This window comes from Macaca thibetana, chromosome 14 (genome assembly GCF_024542745.1).
Source record: "Macaca thibetana thibetana isolate TM-01 chromosome 14, ASM2454274v1, whole genome shotgun sequence".
Classification (NCBI taxonomy): Eukaryota; Metazoa; Chordata; class Mammalia; order Primates; family Cercopithecidae; genus Macaca; species Macaca thibetana.
This window is the reverse complement of record NC_065591.1, coordinates 28,705,631-28,725,500: the sequence shown is the minus strand read 5'-3', so window position 1 is coordinate 28,725,500 and position 19,870 is coordinate 28,705,631. Positions and strand designations below refer to the sequence as shown.

At 36.7% G+C, this 19,870-nt stretch overlaps 1 protein-coding gene across 30 annotated transcripts in view; it reads right to left on the bottom strand.

Moving 5' to 3' along the window:
• Positions 1-19,870, bottom strand: part of COMMD9 (COMM domain containing 9) — a 1,186,740-nt gene that overhangs the window by 252,775 nt on the left and 914,095 nt on the right. Inside the window, exon 1 of one of the 30 annotated variants that reach the window (XM_050759488.1) lies at positions 19,364-19,368. The exons of 28 other annotated variants lie outside the window; for them this stretch is intronic. The gene's annotated coding sequence lies outside the window, so the exon portion shown is untranslated. Of the gene's footprint in view, positions 1-2,200; positions 2,205-19,363; positions 19,369-19,870 lie in introns of those variants that run through there. One more of the 30 variants, XM_050759472.1, reaches the window with a different exon arrangement.

Genomic DNA, 19,870 nt, shown 5'->3' with positions numbered 1-19,870 from the left:
GTTGGCTATGAACATTCCTGTGACAGGTTTTTGTGTGAACATAAATTTTCATTTTTCTGAGCTAAATCCAGGAGTGTAATTACTGAGTCATGGTACTTGCATTTTAGCTTTGGGGGAGAGGGGAGGAATAGCATTAGGACATATAACTGATGTAAATGATGAGTTAATGGGTGCAGCACACCAACATGGCACATATATACATACGTAACAGATCTGCACATTGTGCACATGTACCCTAGAACTTAAAGTATAATTAAAAAAAGAAAAGAAAAGAAAAGAAATGGCAAAATAGGTATTTAGAGTGTCTCTACCATGAGACATTCCCACCAGCAATGTATGAGTGATTTAGCTTTTATTTTGGGCATCCTGATAAATGTGTAGTTATATTGCAATGTGGTGTGTGCTGTTTTTTTTGTTTTTTGTTTGTTTGTTTGTTTGTTTTTTGTTTTTTTTTTTTGTTGTTTTTTTACAAGATCTCACTCTCTTGCCCAGGCTGGAATGCAGTGATGCAATCAGTGCTCACTGCAGCCTCCACCTTGCCTGGCTCAGGTGATCCTCCCACCTAAGCCTCCCAAGTAGCTGGGAATACACACACACACCACAACACCTGGCTATTTTTTGTAATTTTTGTAGAGACGGGGTCTCACTATGCTTCCAGAGTTGGCCTCAAACTCCTGGGTTCAAGCGATCCACCCACCTCGGCCTTCCAAAATGCTGAGGATTACAGGCATGACCCACCACACCTGGCCTCAATGTAGTTTTAATTTGCATTTTCCTAATGGTAAAAACATGTAACATATTTTCATGTACTTCTTTGCCATCCGTATATTCTATTTGGCAAAAAGGTCTTTTCGTATCATTTGCCCATTTTCTAATTGGATTGTTAGTCTTTTTTACTGTGATTCATTTTGAGTTTTTGTACATAAGAGATGAGACTTATGTCAAGTATTATTCTTCCTTCCTTATTTCTTTCTTTTCTTCCTTCCTTCCCTCTCTTTCCTTCCTTGTTCTTTTTTCCCTTTCTTTCCTTTCTCCCTACATCCCTTCTCTTCTTCCTGTCTCTTTATTCCTTCTTTTCTTTGTGGTATTCAATTGCTCTAGTACCATTTGTTTAAAAGGCTATTTTTTCTCTATTGAATTGTTTTTGCACTATTGTCAAAAAAAAATTGGGTGTACTTATGTGGGTCTATTTCTGGTTTCTCAATTTTTTTCATTGATTTTTATGTCTATCCCTCCACCAATGCTACAAAGTTGTGATTACTGTAGCTATATAATAAGTCTCGAAGTCAAGTAGATAAATTCTTCCTACTTTAGATTTTTAAAATTCCCTAAGCTCTTTTAGTTCATTTACCTTCCATATAAATTTTAGAATAATATTGGAAATCTTAAAAAATTCTTACTGGTATTTTGATAAGAATTGTGTTAGACTTGTGTATTAATTTGGGGGAGAATTGATACTTTTACTATGTTGATTATTTCAGTCAATGAACATGGTATGTCTCTATTTAGATCTTCTATGACTTCTTTCATCATCATTTTGTTGTTTTCAGAATGCAAGTCCTTTACATGTTTTGTACATGTTTTGTTAGATTTATAGCTAAGCTTTGTTTGAGCAATTTAAATGATATTGCAAAAATAAATAAATCATTTTCCAGTGTGCACATTTTAATTGATAGTATATTGAAATACAATTTATATTTTTAGCGGTTATCTTATGTTGCTAAACTCACATTTTTAATTCTAGCAGGGTTTTTTTTTGGTGAATTCTGTGAGATAGATGGTCTACATAGACAATCATGTCATCTGCAAATAGAAGTGGTTTCATTTCTTTGTGTTTTGTATCTTTTTCATTTCCTTTTCTTGCCTATTGTACTGGCTAGAACTTCTAGAACCATGTTATATAAGAACCCTGTAATTGTGATTTTCTTTTCAGAATTGTTAGAATGGTTGATTATATTGACTGGGTTTTGAATATTGAGCTAGTCTTGCATCCTTGAGATAAATGTTGTAAAATTCTTTTCATATATTATTGAATTCTATTTGTAAGTATTTTGTTAAGAATTTTTTTTTTTAAGTTCTGGGGTACATGTGCACAACGTGCAGGTTTGTTACATAGGTATACATGTGCCATGTTGGTTTGCTGCACCCATCCACTCATCAATTACATTAGGTATTTCTCCTAATGCTATCCCTCCCTGCTCCCCCCAACCCCCGACAGGCCCCAGTGTGGGACGTTCCCCTCCCTGTGTCCATGTGCTCTCATTATCCAACTGCCACTTATGAGTGAGAACATGTGGTGCTTGGTTTTCTGTCCTTGTGATAGTTTGCTGAGAATGATGGTTTCCAGCTTCAGGAGGACATGAACTCATGCTTTTTTTATGGCTGCATAGTATTCCATGGTGTATATGGGCCACATTTTCTTTATCCAGTATATCACTGATAGACATTTGGGTTGGTTTCAAGTCTTTGCTATTGTGAATAGTGCCACAATAAACCTATGTGTGCATGTGTCTTTATAGTACCATGATTTATAATCTTTGGGTATAGACCCAGTAATGGGATTGCTAGGTCAAATGGTATTTCTAGTTCTAGATCCTTGAGGAATTGCCACACTGTCTTCCACAATGGTTGAACTAATTTACAGTCCCACCAATAGTGTAAAAGCATTCCTATTTCTCCACATCCTCTCCAGCATCTGTTGTTTCCTGACTTTTTAATGATTCCCATTCTAACTGGCATGAGATGGTATCTCATTGTGGTTTTGATTTGCACTTCTCTAATGACCTGTGATGATGAGCATTTTTTCATGTGTCTGTTGGCTGCATAAATGTATTCTTTTAAGAAGTGTCTGTTCATATACTTTGCTCACTTTTTGATGGGGTTGTCTTTTATTTCTTGTAAATTTGTTTAAGTTCTTTGTAGATTCTGGATATTAGCCCTTTGTCAGATGGATAGATTGCAAACATTTTCTCCCATTCTGGAGGTTGCCTGTTCACTCTGCTGATAGTTTCTTTTGGTGTGCAGAAGCTCTTTAGTTTAATTAGATCCCATTTGCTAATTTTGGCTTTTGTTACCATTGCTTTTTGTGTTTTGGTCATGAAGTCTTTGCCCATGCCTATGTCCTGAATGGTATTGCCTAGGTTTTCTTCTAGGGTTTTTATGGTTTTAGGTCTTATATTTACGTCTCTAATCCATCTTGAATTAATTTTTGTAAAAGGTGTAAGGAAGGGGTCCAGTTTCAGTTTTCTGCATACCGCTAGCCAGTTTTTCCAACACCATTTATTAAATAGGGAATCCTTTCCCCATTTCTTGTTTTTGTCAGGTTTGTCAAAAACCTGGTTGTAGATATGTGGTATCATTTCTGAGGGCTCTGTTCTGTTCCATTGGTCTATATATATATGTTTCAGTAACAGTACCAAGCTGTTTTGGTTACTGTAGCCTTGTAGTATAGTTTGAAGTCAGGTAGCATGATGACTCCAGCTTTGTTCTTTTTGTTGAGGATTGTGTTGGCTATGCGGGCTCTTTTTTGGTTCCATATGAAATTTAAGGTAGTTTTTTTCCAATTCTGTGAAGAAAGTCAGTGGTAGCTTGGTGGGGTTAGCATTGAATCTATAAATTTCTTTGGGCTGTATGGCCATTTTCATGATATTGATTCTTCCTGTCCATGAGCATGGAATGTTTTTCCATTTGTTTGTGTCCTCTCTTATTTCGTTGAGCAGTGGTTTGTAGTTTTCCTTGAAAAGATCCTTCACATCCTTTGTAAGTTGTATTCCTAGGTATTTTATTATCTTTGTAGCAATTGTCAATGGGAGTTCACTCATGATTTGTCTCTCTGTTTGTCTGTTATTAGTGTACAGGCATCCTTGTAATTTTTGCACATTGATTTTCTATCCTGAAACTTTGCTGAAGTTATTTATCAGCTTAAGTAGATTTTGGGCTGAGACAATGGGGTTTTCTAAATGTACAATCATGTCATCTACAAAGAGACTTAGACTCCCACACAATAATAGTGGGAGACTTTAACACCCCACTGTCAGTATTAGACAGATGAATGAGACAGAAAATTAACAACAATATTCAGGACTTGAACTCAGCTCTGGTCCAAGTGGACCTCATAAACATCTACAGAACTCTCCACCTCAAATCAACAGAATATGCATTCTTCTCAGCACCACATCACACTTATTCTAAAATTGACCACATTATTGGAAGTGAAACACTCCTCAGCAAATGTAAAAGAAATCATAAAAAAACTGTCTCTCAGACCACAGTACAATCAAATTAGAACTCAGGATTAAGAAACTCACTCAAAACCCCACAACTACATAGAAACTGAACAACCTGCTCCTGAATGACTCCCGGGTAAATAACGAAATGAAGGCGGACATAAAGATGTTCTTTGAAACCAATGAGAACAAAGACACAACATACCAGAATCTCTGGGACACATTTAAAGCAGTGTGTAGAGGGAAATTTATAGCACTAAGTGGCCACTAGAGAAAGCAGGAATGATCTAAAGTGACACCCTAACATCACAATTAAAAGAACTAGAGAAACAAGAGCAAACCAATTCAAAAACTAGCAGAAGACAAGAAATAACTAAGATTAGAGCAGAACTGAAGGAGATAGAGACACAAAAAATCATTCAAAAAAATCAATGAATCCAGGAGCTGTTTTTTGAAAAAATCAACAAAATAGCCCACTAGCAGGACTAATAATGAAGAAAAGAGAGAAGAATCAAATAGACACAATAAAAAATGAAAAGGGGATATCACCATCGATCCACAGAAATACAAACTACCATCAGAGAATATTATAACCACCTCTACACAAGTGAACTAGAAAATCTAGAAGAAATGGAGAAATTCCTGGACACATACACCCTCCCAAGACTAAACTAGGAAGAAGTCGAATCTCTGTATAGACCAATAACAGGTTCTGAAATTGAGGCAATAATTAATATCCCATCAACCAAAAAAAGTCCAGGACCGGACAGATTCACAGCAGAATTCTACCAGAGGTACATAGAAGAGCTGGTACTATTCCTTCTGAAACTATTCCAATCAATAGAAAAAGAGGGAATCCTCCGTAACTCATTTTATGAGGCCAGCATCATCCTAATACCAAAACCTGGCAGAGACACAATTAAAAAACAAAATTTTAGGCCAATATCCCTGATGAACATCAATGCAAACATCCTCAATAAAATACTGGCAAACCAAATCCAGCAGCACATCAAAAAGCTTATCCACCACAATCAAGTCGGCTTCATCCCTGGGATGCAAGGCTGGTTCAACATATGCAAATCAATAAACGTAATCCGTCACATAAACAGAAACAACGACAAAAACCACATGATTATCTTAATAGATGCAGAAAAGGCCTTCGACAAAATTCAACAGGACTTCATGCTAAAAACTCTCAATAAACTAGGTATCAGTGGAATGTATCTCAAAATAATAAGAGCTATTTATGACAGACCCACAGCCAGTATCATACTGAATGGGCAAAAACTGGAAGCATTCCCTTTGAAAACTGGCACAAGACAGGGATGCCCTCTCTCACCACTCCTATTCAACATAGTGTTGGAAGTTCTGGCCATGGCAATCAGGCAAGAGAAAGAAATAAAAGGCATTCAATTGAGAAAAGAGGAAGTCAAATTGTCTCTGTTTGCAGATGACATGATTGTATATTTAAGAATTTTTTATCTGTATTCAGGAAGGATATTGATCTAGAGTTTTCTTTATGTAATATCTTTATTTCATTTTGGTATAAGGTTAATATTGGCTTTATGGAATAAATTGGGAAGTTTTTTTTTTCTCTTATTTTCCAGAAAAGATTGTGTACAATTGATGTCAATTCCTAATTGACTATTTGGGTGAATTCTTCAGTGAAACCATTAGTTCTGGAGATTACGTTTCTTAAAGGTTTTTAAAATTGCAAATTCAGTTTCCTTAATAACTATACAACTACTTAAATTATTTATTTCATTTTGAGTTAACAGTGGCTATTTATGTTTTTTGAGGAATTAGTCCATTTCATCTTAATTGTTAAATTTATATGTGTAGAGTTGTTTGTTATTATTCCCTTATTTTGCTTTTTAAATCTGCAGAGTCTATACTGCTATCCTTGTTTCATTCCTGATGTTGGTAACTTATTACTTCTGTTTTTCCTTTGTTCATCTTGCAAGATGTTGTGCAAATTGTGTCCATTTTATGGACATTTTTAAATAATAAGTCTTTGTTTTATTGATTTTCTGTGTAGGTATGCCTTTTCAATTTCATTAATTTCTGCTTCTCTTTTTATTACTTCTTTCCTTCTGCTTGCTTTGACTTTTTCTCTTCTTTCTGTAGGTTCTTGAAGAACTTAAATTTTTAATTCGAGACTTTTTCTCTTTTCTAATATATGCATTTAGAGCTACAGATTTCCCTCTTATCACTGCTTTAGTTGTGTCCTATGAATTATAAGTTGCATTCTCATTTTCATTCAGTCTAATGTATTTTTAAAATTTCTTTGAGGTTTCTTCTTTGACCCACTGGTTATTTAGGAGTATGTTGTTTACTTTCAAAGTGTTTGGATTTTTTTTTCTAACTTTTTGTTATTAATTTCTAGTTCAACTTCATTTTAGTTGGAGAACACACTTGATATGCTTTGATTCTTTGACATTTGTTGAGTTTTTTAATGGTTTTTCTTAATATATTTTCCTTAGGACCTTCAAAAGAATGTGTATTCTGCTGTTGTTGGATGGAGTGCCCTGTAAATGTTGATTAGTTCCTACTTGTTGATGGTGTTGTTGAGTTCTTCTTATATCCTTGCCAATTTTCTGTCTAGGTGTTATATCAAGTGCTCAGAGAAAGGTGTTAAAGTCTCCAGCCATACTTGTGGATTTCTCTATTTCTCCTTTCAGTTTTTTTCAGTTTTGTTTCACGTAATTTTCAACACATTGTTTGGTGCATACACAGTTGGTTGGTACATACACATTTAGAATTGTACATCTTCCTGATAGATTAAGGATTTTTTTTTGCATTATATAAGATCCTCTTTGGGTTTGGTAATTTTCTTTACTTTGCATCTATTTTATCTGCTATTAATAGAGCTACCTACTCTTGCTTTCTTTTGGTTAATGTTTACACGAAACATTTCCCATTATTTTACTTTCAACCTGTCCTTATTATTATATTTGAAGTGGGTTTCATGTGGACAACATATAGTTGAATGTTTTTTAATCCACTCTGTCAATCTCTGTCTTGTAATTGGTATATTAAGACCATTTGCTTAATGTAATTATTGGTATGTTATGGCTTAGGTCTACTATTTTATTAGTTGTTTTATCTCTGTTTTTCATTTCTCTGTTTTCTTTTTTCTGTGAATTGCTTAAACATTCATTGGAATTCCATTTTGATTTTTAATATGGTGGTATGTCTTTTTGTATAGATTTTTAATGTTTTTGCTCTAGGCATTACATTATATATATGTACACATATGATTTATATTAACAGTCTATACAGTCTACTGGTATGATTTTACTAATTTGAGTGTAATGTAGAAAACATACCTCCTTTACATTTCACCATCAAACATAATTTTGGTGATGCTTTCGTCATCAAACATAATTTTGGTGATGCTTTCGCTATCAAACATAATTTAGAAAATGCAAGAGGAGAAGGGAAGTCTATTATATTTACTGATATTTTAGTTACCATGTTTTTTTACTGATGATCCAAGATACTTAGTTATTTTCTTTCTGTTTAAAGAACTTCCTGTAGCCATTCAATAACCTTTTTCTTATCAAATGACATGAACTAGAAACTTTCAAAATATTATATACTTTATTGCAATGCATATGAAAGTCTTGCTTCTTCTTTCTGACTTTAATGGAATGCTTGTAATGTTTTTTTCCATTTAGTGTGATGTTGAGTTTTAGATTGAGGAATGCTTATATATTTTTATCCACAAAATACCTTTTCATTTTCTTAATTCTCCATTTATCTCTCAGGAAAATAATGTGATTTCTAGGGCAGTTATATACAATTCTTTTTAAGATTATTTCTAGATATTTCATGTTTTTATGGCATTTATTAATGAGATATATTCCCCAAATACATCTCCTTTTGAATTTCCTTTAAATGTATAATTTTGAATAGAAAATCACTAGAAATATTGGGAAAAAATGGAAAGATACGGAGAAAAAACTGAAAGCTATTTTTAATATTCTAAACTAGAGATACTATGTGCTAATATTTTATGTCTGTCATTCTAGTCGGTCTGGAATATTTTTATGTGTTTTGTGTGAAGTATTATATGTGTTAATTTTATGTTGATCATTTTAAAATATCTATATTTATATTTTACAAAAATGGTACCATATTTGTATATGATACACTCTTTCCATCTAGCAATATATCATAAACACTTTTCTATTTTATTCAATAGCATAATTTTACTAACTTCATCTAGGACAGATGCTTTCCAGAAATTTGTCTCTAGTATAGAAATCCATCTTATCTGTGGTTTTGCTTTCTGTGGTTTCAATTATCCATGATTAACCATGGCCCAAAAATATTAAATAGAAAATTCCAGAAATAAACACTATAAATTTTAAAATGCACACTGTTCTGAGAAGTGTGATGAAATCTCACCTGGTCCCTTGGCCCAGCTTATTTGCTGCTGTATATGCTACCTGTCCTTTAGTCACTTAGCCAGCCATCTGTGTTATGAATTTAAAAGATCTCAAGAAGAAGAAAAGTAGGTACAGTACAATAAGATATTTTGAGAGAGAGGGAGAGAGAGACACACACAGAGAAAAAGAGACAGCACATTTACATAACTTTTAGTACAGTACATTGTTATAGTTCTATTTTATTATTAGTTTGTCAATCTCTTATTTTGCCTAATTTATAAATTAAACTTTATCATAGGTATAAATGTATAGGGGAAAACTGCTGTATATATTTTGTTGTAAATGCAAGAAAGCTATTATAGTTGCAGGACAGTCTTCTGGGAGGTTGGAACAGCTTAATTCTTCCCTTTTTTTTCACTTGTAGTTCTCAAGAATAGCTGCAGAATGTGCTAGGAATGCAACATCCTGAGAAAAGAAGGAACTGGCCAGAAAAACCTCGGTTCTGTTCTGGTTCCCCATAGAAACAGGACTTCTTTCAACACGTAGGCCCAGCATGTGATGTGACCCCATAGTATAAAGCCAGAGGAGAGGGCGCTACTTTCTGGGGTCCCTCAACTGCTGTGCTAGTTGAGTACTTGTAAAGAAGATTCCATCTGTCTTGGGCAACTTTCCTGAGCCTTGCAAGATCAGCTTACAGTGAATCCTCAGCTTATGTTGCCATTGTTGCCAGTCTGTAAGTAATAAACCCAATTCACGTAACGGGTGTGTGCGTATGTTCTGTCGAATTGGACTGAGGCATATTGGTAAGCAGTGCACGGTGCACCTACTTAACATTCAGGGGCATTAATTTTATATGCACTTTACTAAATTTTTATGAATTCAAAGACTTTTCAGTTTATTCATAAAATGTCTAAATAGGCAACCATATGGAAGAAGAATAATGATAATTTTGTTTCTTCCTTTTCATGGATTATTTTTTAGTTCTGTTTCATATCATGATCTCAGCTAAAATGTTTAGACAATGTTGAATAATGGTGAATGTGTTTTGTTTCCTTTATCTTCCTCTGATTTTTAAATGGAGATGCCTCTATTCTTTCATTGTTAAGTAGTATTCTGGCTGATGGTTTGATTTGCGATAGTAATGCTTATTATTGACATTGAGATAAGCATCCTTCACTTTTGATTAAGGTGATCATATGTATGATATTAATTATATTAAATTATTTATTAGTTACTAGCGGATGTCCTAATATCCATCCAATCCTCCAGATAAAATTTCCACTTTTTAAAGTAATATTACTTTTTTCAGGTTTTGGTAAAGGCTTACACTTGATTCCTGAAGGTATTTTTAACTTTTAAAATAGCCTAAATCAAATGAATGTAGCATTATAATTAGCTTTTCCTTAGAATTTTGAAACCTCATTGGTAAAAAAAATATTGATCCCTGAAGACTTTTTGGAGGTAATTTTTAAATATTTATATCTATTTCATATTTGTAATTATTCTATAATCGCTCTCTTCAGATAGGCTACTTCTTAAGCAATTTACGTTTCAAATTATAATCTTAGAAATTTTTCTGCAGTAGTAAAATTTTCAGATTCATTACCAATTAATTTTGTATGATACAGCAGGAACAGGCAAGATCCTTGCTTTCGTGAAAAGTACACTCTAGTGGAGAAAAAGGAAAAAAAAGCAACAGGAAACAAAGATGATTTCTTACAATAATAACACTGTTTTGCTCACCAAATGTTTCTAGTTTTCCTTCTGGCCATGGGAAGGCTATACTGTCCTGCCCCCTTGGAGTTAGGTATGGTCACATGACTTGTTTTCCCAGTGAAACGTGCGCAGAAGTCACATGTGTCACTTTAGGATGTATAATTTGCCATACCAGATCTTTTCCACTGCCATGGCAATCCTCTCTTCTGCCACATTTTCTTGACCAAAGCATGTCAGAAGGCCAATCTAGAATCAAGGAATGGGGAAATAGATTCTACTTCTTGTTGAGAGGACATGCAAAGTTACATTGCAAAAGATGTAGGGAAGGGTGAAGAATTGTGACTGTTTTGCAATCAATCTGTCTACCACAATTATTTTCTCCTTTCATTGTTCTTTCTTTTTTAAAATTTATTTAATTTTTAAGCCTTTAAACATTTTCAGTTGCATGTCTATTTCATTTATATTTTCAAAACTTATACATTTAGGTCTATCAATTTATATTTTAGTAAGGCTTTTGGTATATCCTAACAGTTCTAACATGTGGTAGTTTCTTTGTTATTGCCCTGCAAATAGACTAAAATTGTAATTTTACTTCTTTCTTTGATCTAATAGCCATTTAGGGTTAAGTTTTAAAACATTCAAATCATCAGAATTTTATCTTTACCTTTGACTACGTTATATTACATTTTGACTGGAGGATTATTCCATATAATTGTGTTGTTTTGGAACACATCAAGGTCTATCATGTGATCAATTTTTGTAAATATTCCATGGATTCCTGAGAGAAGTTGTTGGCTTTCATGAAAAGTATACTCTAATCATAATCATTGCAGATTATGTATAATTTAATTTCTGGTCCTTATCAGGCATTCATCTCTTTCGGATCTGTTAGACCAGGTGGATATCTATCAAGTTCTTTCTCTCCTACAGAGTTAATTAGGTGAGTCTTTCACTTCTTAGGGAAAAGGATGTAAAGTCTGAGATATATCTATTTCAAGTTCAACAATTCCATGGATTCCTCAAAGAATTTGTCAGCATTTTTTAAAATTAGGATGTAAAGTCTGAGATATGTCTATTTCTAGTTCAACACATTAATTATAATATATGCAATGTTTAAATATATACACACATATAGGCCAGGCTTCATAATCCCAGCACTTGGGTGGCCGAGGCGGGTAAATCACCTGAGCTCAGGAGTTCCAGACCAGCCTGGCCAACATGGTGAAACATTGTTTTTACTAAAAATACAAAAATTAGTCAGATATGGTGGTGCGTGCCTGTAATCCCAGCTGCTCGAGAGACTGAGGCAGGAGAATTCACTTGAACCTGGGAGGCAGAGGTTGCAGTGAGCCAAGATAGAGCCACTGCACTCCAGCCTGGGCAACAGAACAAGACTCCCTCTCAAATAAATAAATAAAATATATACACACATATCATTTATTACATAGTAGTGTGTTTTCTTATTACAAGTAAATTTCTGTCCATTTATAGTCTCTCTTTTTTTTTTTTTGAGACGGAGTCTTGCTCTGTCGCCCAGGCTGGAGTGTAGTGGTGCGATCTTTGCTCACTGCAAGCTCCGCCTCCCAGATTCACACCATTCTTCTGCCTCAGCCTCCTGAGTAGCTGGGACTACAGGCGCCCACCAGCACGTCCGGCTAATTTTTTGTATTTTTAGTAGAGATGGGGTTTCACCATGTTAGCCAGGATGGTCTTGACCTCCTGACCTCGTGATCCGCCCGCCTGGGCCTCCCAAAGTGCTGGAATTACAGGTGTGAGCCACCGCACCCAGCCTCTTTTTGTTTTAAATATTTCAATGCTATATCATTAACCCATGAAAGATATTGTTAGCTCATCATTGTGGATTATGTATAATTTAATTTCTGGTCCTTATTATGCATTCATCTCTTTCAGATCTGCTAGACCAGGTGGATATCTATCAAGTTCTTTCTCTCCTACAGAGTTAATTACGTGAGTCTTTCACTTGTTAGGGAAGCTAAAGTAATAAAAAATAGAAACAAGTGAATCAATTGTAATAATAAATATAAATGGATGGAAGTCACCTATTACAAGGGAAGGATAGGATTAAAACACCAAATCCAATTGTAAACAACTTATGAAAAACCTAATGAAATGAAGTACTATTAGTTAAAATTGGAAACAACTCAAATGGCTACCCACTGTAAAAAGGTTAAGTAAATTTTGATATATTATACAATAGAATATGGCAATGAAACCTACTAAAATAGACCTACGCGCAATAAATGGGCTGAATCTTAAACATCATGTTGAATGAAAGAAGCCAGAAAAAATAGCATTTATTGCTCTTTTATTTACACAAACTTCAAAAATCTTGCTCTTGGCTGGGCGCGGTGGCTCAAGCCTGTAATCCCAGCACTTTGGGAGGCCGAGACGGGTGGATCACGAGGTCAGGAGATCGAGACCATCCTGGCGAACACAGTGAAACCCCGTCTCTACTAAAACTACAAAAAACTAGCCGGGCGAGGTGGCGGGCGCCTGTAGTCCCAGCTACTCGGGAGGCTGAGGCAGGAGAATGGCGTAAACCCGGGAGGTGGAGCTGCAGTGAGCTGAGATCCGGCCACTGCACTCCAGCCTGGGCGACAGAGCAAGACTCCGTCTCAAAAAAAAAAAAAAAAAAGTCTTGCTCTTAGGGAGGTATTTCTAGATATTAAAAGTCTAAAATAAAACCAATAAACATTTACTCCAAGATGTGAGTAAAAAGGAGCATCTAAGGTACTATTTCTTGATTTTTGTGGTAGTTCTATGGGTATTTGCTTTATAAACATTCATCATACTGTGCATAAAAACATTCTGTATGTGTAATATATTTCAGTTTTTTAAAAAGACATAAGAAGAAAAAATAGCATAGGTAGGTGAAAGGATGAGGATATATAAAGTAAATAAAATATTTATATTTTTATAAAGTAAATAAAAAATTATGGTTATACTACATATAAAAAGTAAATGTATTTATTTTAAATACAAAACAACAACAATAAAACAATTCAGAGGCAGAAATAATTTTCCTAATTTAGTAGAAATAAAAAATCTTTATACCTATTGAGCCTCAGCTATGTAAGATGGGTAAGTTCTAGATATCTGTTGTACAACCTAGTATCTATAGTTAACAATATGGCATTGTGCACTTTAAAATATGTTTAAATAAATATGTTTAGGTCTCGTGTTAAGTGTTCTTCACACAAAAGCAAAGCAAAACAAAATGTAAAAGAACATAAGAAAATTTTCAGAGGTGATAAACATATTTAGGGTCTTGATTGTGGTGATGGTATCATGGGTGTATATACATGTCAAAACTCATCAAATGTATATATTTTTGAGTATCAATTTGTATATCAATTTATATTTTTTGTCTATCAATTATACATCAGTAAAGCTTAAACAGAAGAAATCAAATAAAATATTAAATAGCATAGAAAATGTCATTTTATGTTATCATACTTCCTTATCTTTGTGCTTTAAAGTTAACTATTTTTCTTTGAAAAAGGTTTTTTCAAGATCTTTTGTTATTCTTTAAATTTTAAAATTTTAATAGCTTATGCCTTGAGGAGATCTCTGTTCATTATCTTTATGAGAGTATGGTGATAAACCCTAAAAAGCTAAAGCTTTGTTTTAGCTCTGGAAAACTGACTTTAATTATATCTTGAATAATGATTGCATTCCATTTCTTTTGATTTGATTCAGTTATCTTTGGGGGGAACACCCACCATTTCTTGGATTTCTTTTCACCATTTCACTTATCCTGTAGTATCTATCTCCATCTTTTTCTCTGATTATTTTCATCTCTTTATTCATTTCTTATACGATCCTAGATTATTTCTCCAGTTTATCTTCTGCATTACCAAGCTGTAAAATTGTCTTTTAAAGCATAAATTTATTTGCCCCTTCTGCTCGGGTGTTAGTTTCATTGTACTTTCTTCTTGACTGATCTTCTTACCAAGGCCCTTACTTGTTCAACTGAGGCAAGTCCTTATAGGAACAAAAGAAAAAATGTTGCAACTTTTCTTCCATTTTAGAAAAAGCCTTTTCTACTAAATTATTTGGTCATTAAAAATGTTTTTCCTTGTGCTGTAGAATTTCTTCATAGATATCACGTAGATTTTGTTCTATTATTGATCCTAGAAAGAGGAAAATTCTATGTAGAGCTAGTAGTGTTAAAGAACAGTTATGCTGCCTAATTCTCCATCACCATTCAGGGTGCCGTCCAGGGTCCAGCTGCAGTCCCAAATGCTAGCTGCAGCTCCTGCTTGGGTGTAAAACCCTAATCTACCACATATAGGAAAGGCAACACTATCTTTCTTTCCAAATGCAAAGCTCTTCAATGCAAAAGCAAACAAACTCGCATTGAAATTGTTCTTGCTGTATTCAATAGGTTCTTATTTGGAAGAATAAGAGCTAATGGGGTAGGTTCTTGGTTTGTTGTATATTTTGCAGGTTCCTTTTAGTTTCATGCATTTTCTTTTAGATGGTAAAACAAATACATGTTTATTGAACTCAACATAAATCTTACATGCTCTAAAGCTGAAGTTACAGAAAGGCACAGTGAAGTTTTAGAGCGTTTTTTTTTGAGGGGGTCTTTAACCTTTTTCCTCTGGCTGATTTCCTGGTTAGTGCAGTGATGTGTGGCTGAAATAAATTTTTATTCTTGCCTTTGAAGTCTGCTTCTCAAATACTTGTGACAGCTTCTTATCTGAGGCAGACTTTCAGTTCAGCTTAATGCTCGAAAGCCCTTTTGCTCTGGGCTGCCCAGTTCATCAGGGTCACCTCCCTTCCCACCCACCTCCAAGTTGGAAGCTGTCCATGGGGCTGTCCTGTGGCTCGGGAAGAGGCCTCAATTCAATCATTAATGCACTTTCTCTTTTCTCCCTCCCTCCTCTTCCTTCTCAGTCTTTTTCTTCTGTTTTTCTTCCATGCAATTTTCTCTGCAAAAATCGATGAATGGATTGAGACGCTCGTGGATTGAATTGTGTACCCCTCACATTTGTATGTTGAAGCCCAACCCCAGTGTTATTGTATTTAGAGATAAGGCTTTTAGGAGGTAATTAAGATTAAAAGCGGTCATAAGGGTGGGGTCTTAATCCAATAAGACTGGTATCCTTATAAGGAAAGAGAGACACCACCAGGGATGCATGCACAGAAAAAAGGGCTATGGAAGAACGCAGCGAGAAGGCAGTCATCTGCAACCCAAGGAGAGAGGCCTCAAGAGAAACCAGGCCCGCTGACACTTTGGTCTTTGTCTTCCAGCCTCTGGAAGTGTCAGAAATAAATGCTTGTTGTTTAAGCCACCCAGTCCGTGGTGTTTTGTTATGGCAGCCCTAGCTGACTAATATAGACTCTGTCTACCCATCATCTGCTAATTGTTAAGAGACTTCTGGGGATCTTGCCATATGTCCAGGTTTTTTGGTTTGTTTTTATTTTTTTCGAGACAGAGTCTTGCTCTGTTGCCCAGGCTGGAATTGCAGTGGTGCTATCTCAGTTCACCGAAAGCTCCGCCTCCTGGTTTCAAGGGATTCTCCTGCCTCAGCCTCCCGCGTAGCTGGGACTACAGGCACCTGCCACCACACCCTGCGAATTTTGATATTTTCAGTAGAGACAGGGTTTCACCATGTTGGCCAGGCTAGCCTTGAACTCCTAACCTCAGGTGATCTGCCCACCTCAATCTCCCAAAATGTTGGGGTTATAGACATAAGCCATCACACCCAGTTCGTTTTTATTACTAATATCAAGTACTGCTGAATTTTTCTCTCCTTTTAAATGTAAATCACAGGTATTTTTATAGGGACATTTGGGAAAGAAGAATTCATTTGGTCTTCTATGAATCTCCTCTGAAACTTTACGTTTCTTTTAGTTTCTGTCATGTCACTTAGCAGTTATGTTCTATTTTGTTCCATCCATTAATAGCAATAGCTTTAATATCATCTGCCCAATTAACCTGTAGCTTGCAAGCAGCAGGTTGTTATGTTCTATAATTCCTGTCTAGCACAATGTTTATGCTTAAAAGTGCTGGAGGACTGGTGGGAACATTGATCCTACAAATTGAGTCATTCTTGTTACATACCTAACTAAAATAGAGTTGAGAAGCTGGGGGGAGAAGTACTCAGAACATATAACATTGCTCCAAGAATGTAATTCTCTGCAAACCTGCCTACTGAAATTGCCTGTTGTTATCTTCAACTGGTTTTGTCTAATGGTTTCTGAGACAACCTGCTACAGCTCTAAGATTAATTTTACTCACTGATGTCACTCACCAGTTGAAGCTTGCCAGCCCCCTAGAGCCTTACTAGTGCCAGTGAACTTTTCAAAGAGCAATACTTAACATTTATTTATTTATTTATTTATTTATTTATTTATTTTTGAGACAGAGCCTTGCTTTGTCCCCCAGGCTGGAGTGCAGTGGCGCAATCTCCGCTCACTGCAAGCTCCGCCTCCCGGATTCACGCCATTCTCCTGCCTCAGCCTCCCGAGTAGCTGGGACTACAGGCGCCCGCCACCACGTCTGGCTAATTTTTGTGTATTTGTAGTAGAGACGGGGTTTAACCGTGTTAGCCAGGATGGTCTAGATCTCCTGACCTCGTGATCTGTCCGCCTCGGCCTCCCAAAGTGCTGGGATTACAGGTGTGAGCCACCGCGCCCTGCCTCTTTTCTTCATTTTTTAAAATGAAACCTCCAATCTTCTCTTTGTTCTTTGGACATACCGAAGACCGCCCAGTCTCCGTGTATGGTCTGAACTGCAATTCTTTCTTCCCAAATAAAATGTTACACTTCAGAGATTCGTCTCTACATTTTTTATTTTGACTTGGACAGTTCATTGGTTTAAATCCTCAAATTGGACTCAGGGGCACAGTGATCTTGATCCTTTCTGTTTCCCACCTAGGTTTAGAGGTGAATTCAAACTCCACCAGGTGTGAGGGAAGAGGGACTGGGGCCTTCTCCCAGCAAACGTGAGTATTTAGGAGTCCCCATTTCTGGTTTCCACATGACATGATATGCTGGTCTGTTGTTTTCCTCAGGGACCTAGAGGCAGATGTAGACAAATAGCAGGTGAGGAGGAAGGGTGGCGCTGAGCTGTAAACAACAGCTGCGGGCTGTAAACAATGGAGCTATATTAAGAAAGTCCTGCATCTGCAGCCTTAGGTTCAGTCCTGCCACCCACTGGGCGTACTCCGGAATTGACTTTCCATTGTCAGCTGATCAGTGACAGATGTGAAATGACTCGTAACACACGCAGGTCACATTGGGAGGATTCTTAGACGTCATATTCTTTGGTGATTCACAAAGTCTTATTGCGGCACATGGAATGATTTCAGATGGCACACAAGATGATTTTACATGGACACACGTTAATGTTGAACGCACATTAACACTGAATTGCATTTCCAATATTCTTTCCATCTTTTTGGTTTGGGGATGGAGAAAGTATCTGTTTAGTGCTGGTAGGCCTTTTGACACTTCTGTTTATATTCACTAAAGGAAATAATGTGTACAGTGGTCCATATCCAAGACAAAGTGCCTTGAATTGGCTTAGGTCAGCAAACTACAGAAGACACAGGATATACTAGGCCCCTGCTTGGATAGCCGATGCCTGCTTGTTGGCCTCTCCCTTCTCCCTCTTGCCCCCACTCTAAGTTGCCATCACCCGAACCAAAAGTTTAGTCTAATAAAAAAGCATACTAGCCTGCAAAATAGCTTGTTTTGTCTGTTCTTATCAGCCTGCCCAGCTACTTAGGTCATAAGTCAAATACTTGAAGAGCCTCTGAGCTAACTAGGATTGCAATACATTGTCAGCTGCAACAAAATGCAGCCAGACAACCCTAAAAAAACCCACCTATGGCCCCTACCCAACAATCAATAGGCAACATCTGGGAAGATTGTAACCCATAGTACTCAGCCTATAAGGAACAGCAAGAGGGACCTGTGCACTAGGGGATAAATTGCTTGTTGAAACTGTGCTGGGTGTGCCTGCCTATCAGACACCTGATCTTGCAAGAGTGTCATTAAAAGTTTCACTTTCATTGTTCTTGAGGCCTCTGAGTTCATTGTTTGGGTTTGGATGGGTGAGTTTGTTTCTCACATTCACTATCTTCCCTCTCTAATAAAGAGAGCGTTTTCTCTCCTACATTGTATTTCTGTTACTACCATTACGTATCATATAAAAGTCCTTCTTTATATAAATTAATTTAGCTGAACAAAGTGAGTCTCTTTAAAGACAAATATTAAACACATGACGCTGCAGGTGATATCTGGATAAGGGAATGATCGTGAAGGTGGTACACAAGGTAACACAGAGATGCTGGCATAGTTTATTATGAACCTCTATCCCCTCCCCTTTCCTTCTACACAGAAGCTGAGGCCTCTTTTGGAATGTTTTGCTGAGAGGCTGAATTGGGAAAGTTGGGATAGACAGTGAACTAATGGCATCTGTTATCACCGAGATGCCCAAGAGGAAGAGGGGCTGCCCCAGAAGTAACCAGAGGTTGGCACCTCTATGGATCTGGACCATGCCTGCTGCACAGAAAAGGTCTCTGACCAGCCACTCCTTTGCTTGTTCCCAGAAGACAGAGAGAAGAACAGTGGGAGGAGAATCGAGAGTGTAGCTTGTGTGGCATTGAATGGTACAGAAAACAGGACTTTCAGTCATATGAACTAGCAGTGCCACATGAAGGCAATAAAGCTTGGTGTCAATGATTGTTGAGCTTGGGGCCATAAACGATGTTTTGAATTTTTTCCTTTTAATCAATCACATAATTATTGCTCTATATGTTGTATACCTCTAGTGTAAAAAAATAGAAAAAACCCGTATATGTAAAATTCACATGCAAAGTATTTACAGATTTCAGTTGTGCAAATAAGTCCATTTTTTAATTTTCCTAAGCCAGCTGAATCTCCATTAGGAATCCCCATCAACTCAAAGGCAGGAAAAATTAATCTAATCAATGCCTCGTTTTCTCTGTCACTTCAGATTGAACTAGTCACTAGTGGATCTTTCTTCTTCCCCCATCTCCTTCTTCCTTGGTGACCCCTACATTTCTGACATTATGGTTCAGGGATGGCAGATGGGGAACTGGCTGACATCCTCTCAGGGTCTCAGACCCTGGCTGACCTTCTCAGGGTCTTAGGTATAGCCTTGATTAGACCCCAGTCTCTGTGGACATCACCCTGGTCATCTGACTGTACCTCTGCCTCCTCCTCCTCTTTGGAAATGTGAGGTTGCCTCTCAACTACTTCTGTGTCTTTTTCACCAGTTCAGCATCAGAAAACCCACAGCATGCTTGCCTCTTCCCTCTGATGCCCTGTACCCCACACAGCTTTACTGCCTCTGTGGCTGCCAGGCCACATGCCAGCATGCCATAGCAGAACTGTGGGATTTGCTCACATTTCCAGGCTCTACCCAGGAAGTCAGATCCTCCCCGCCCTCAGATCCCAAAACTTATTGGGAGGTGGTTCTGTTGTGGCACTTACCCTGCTCTTGACTGAGATAGAAGTGCAGCTTGGGCGCAG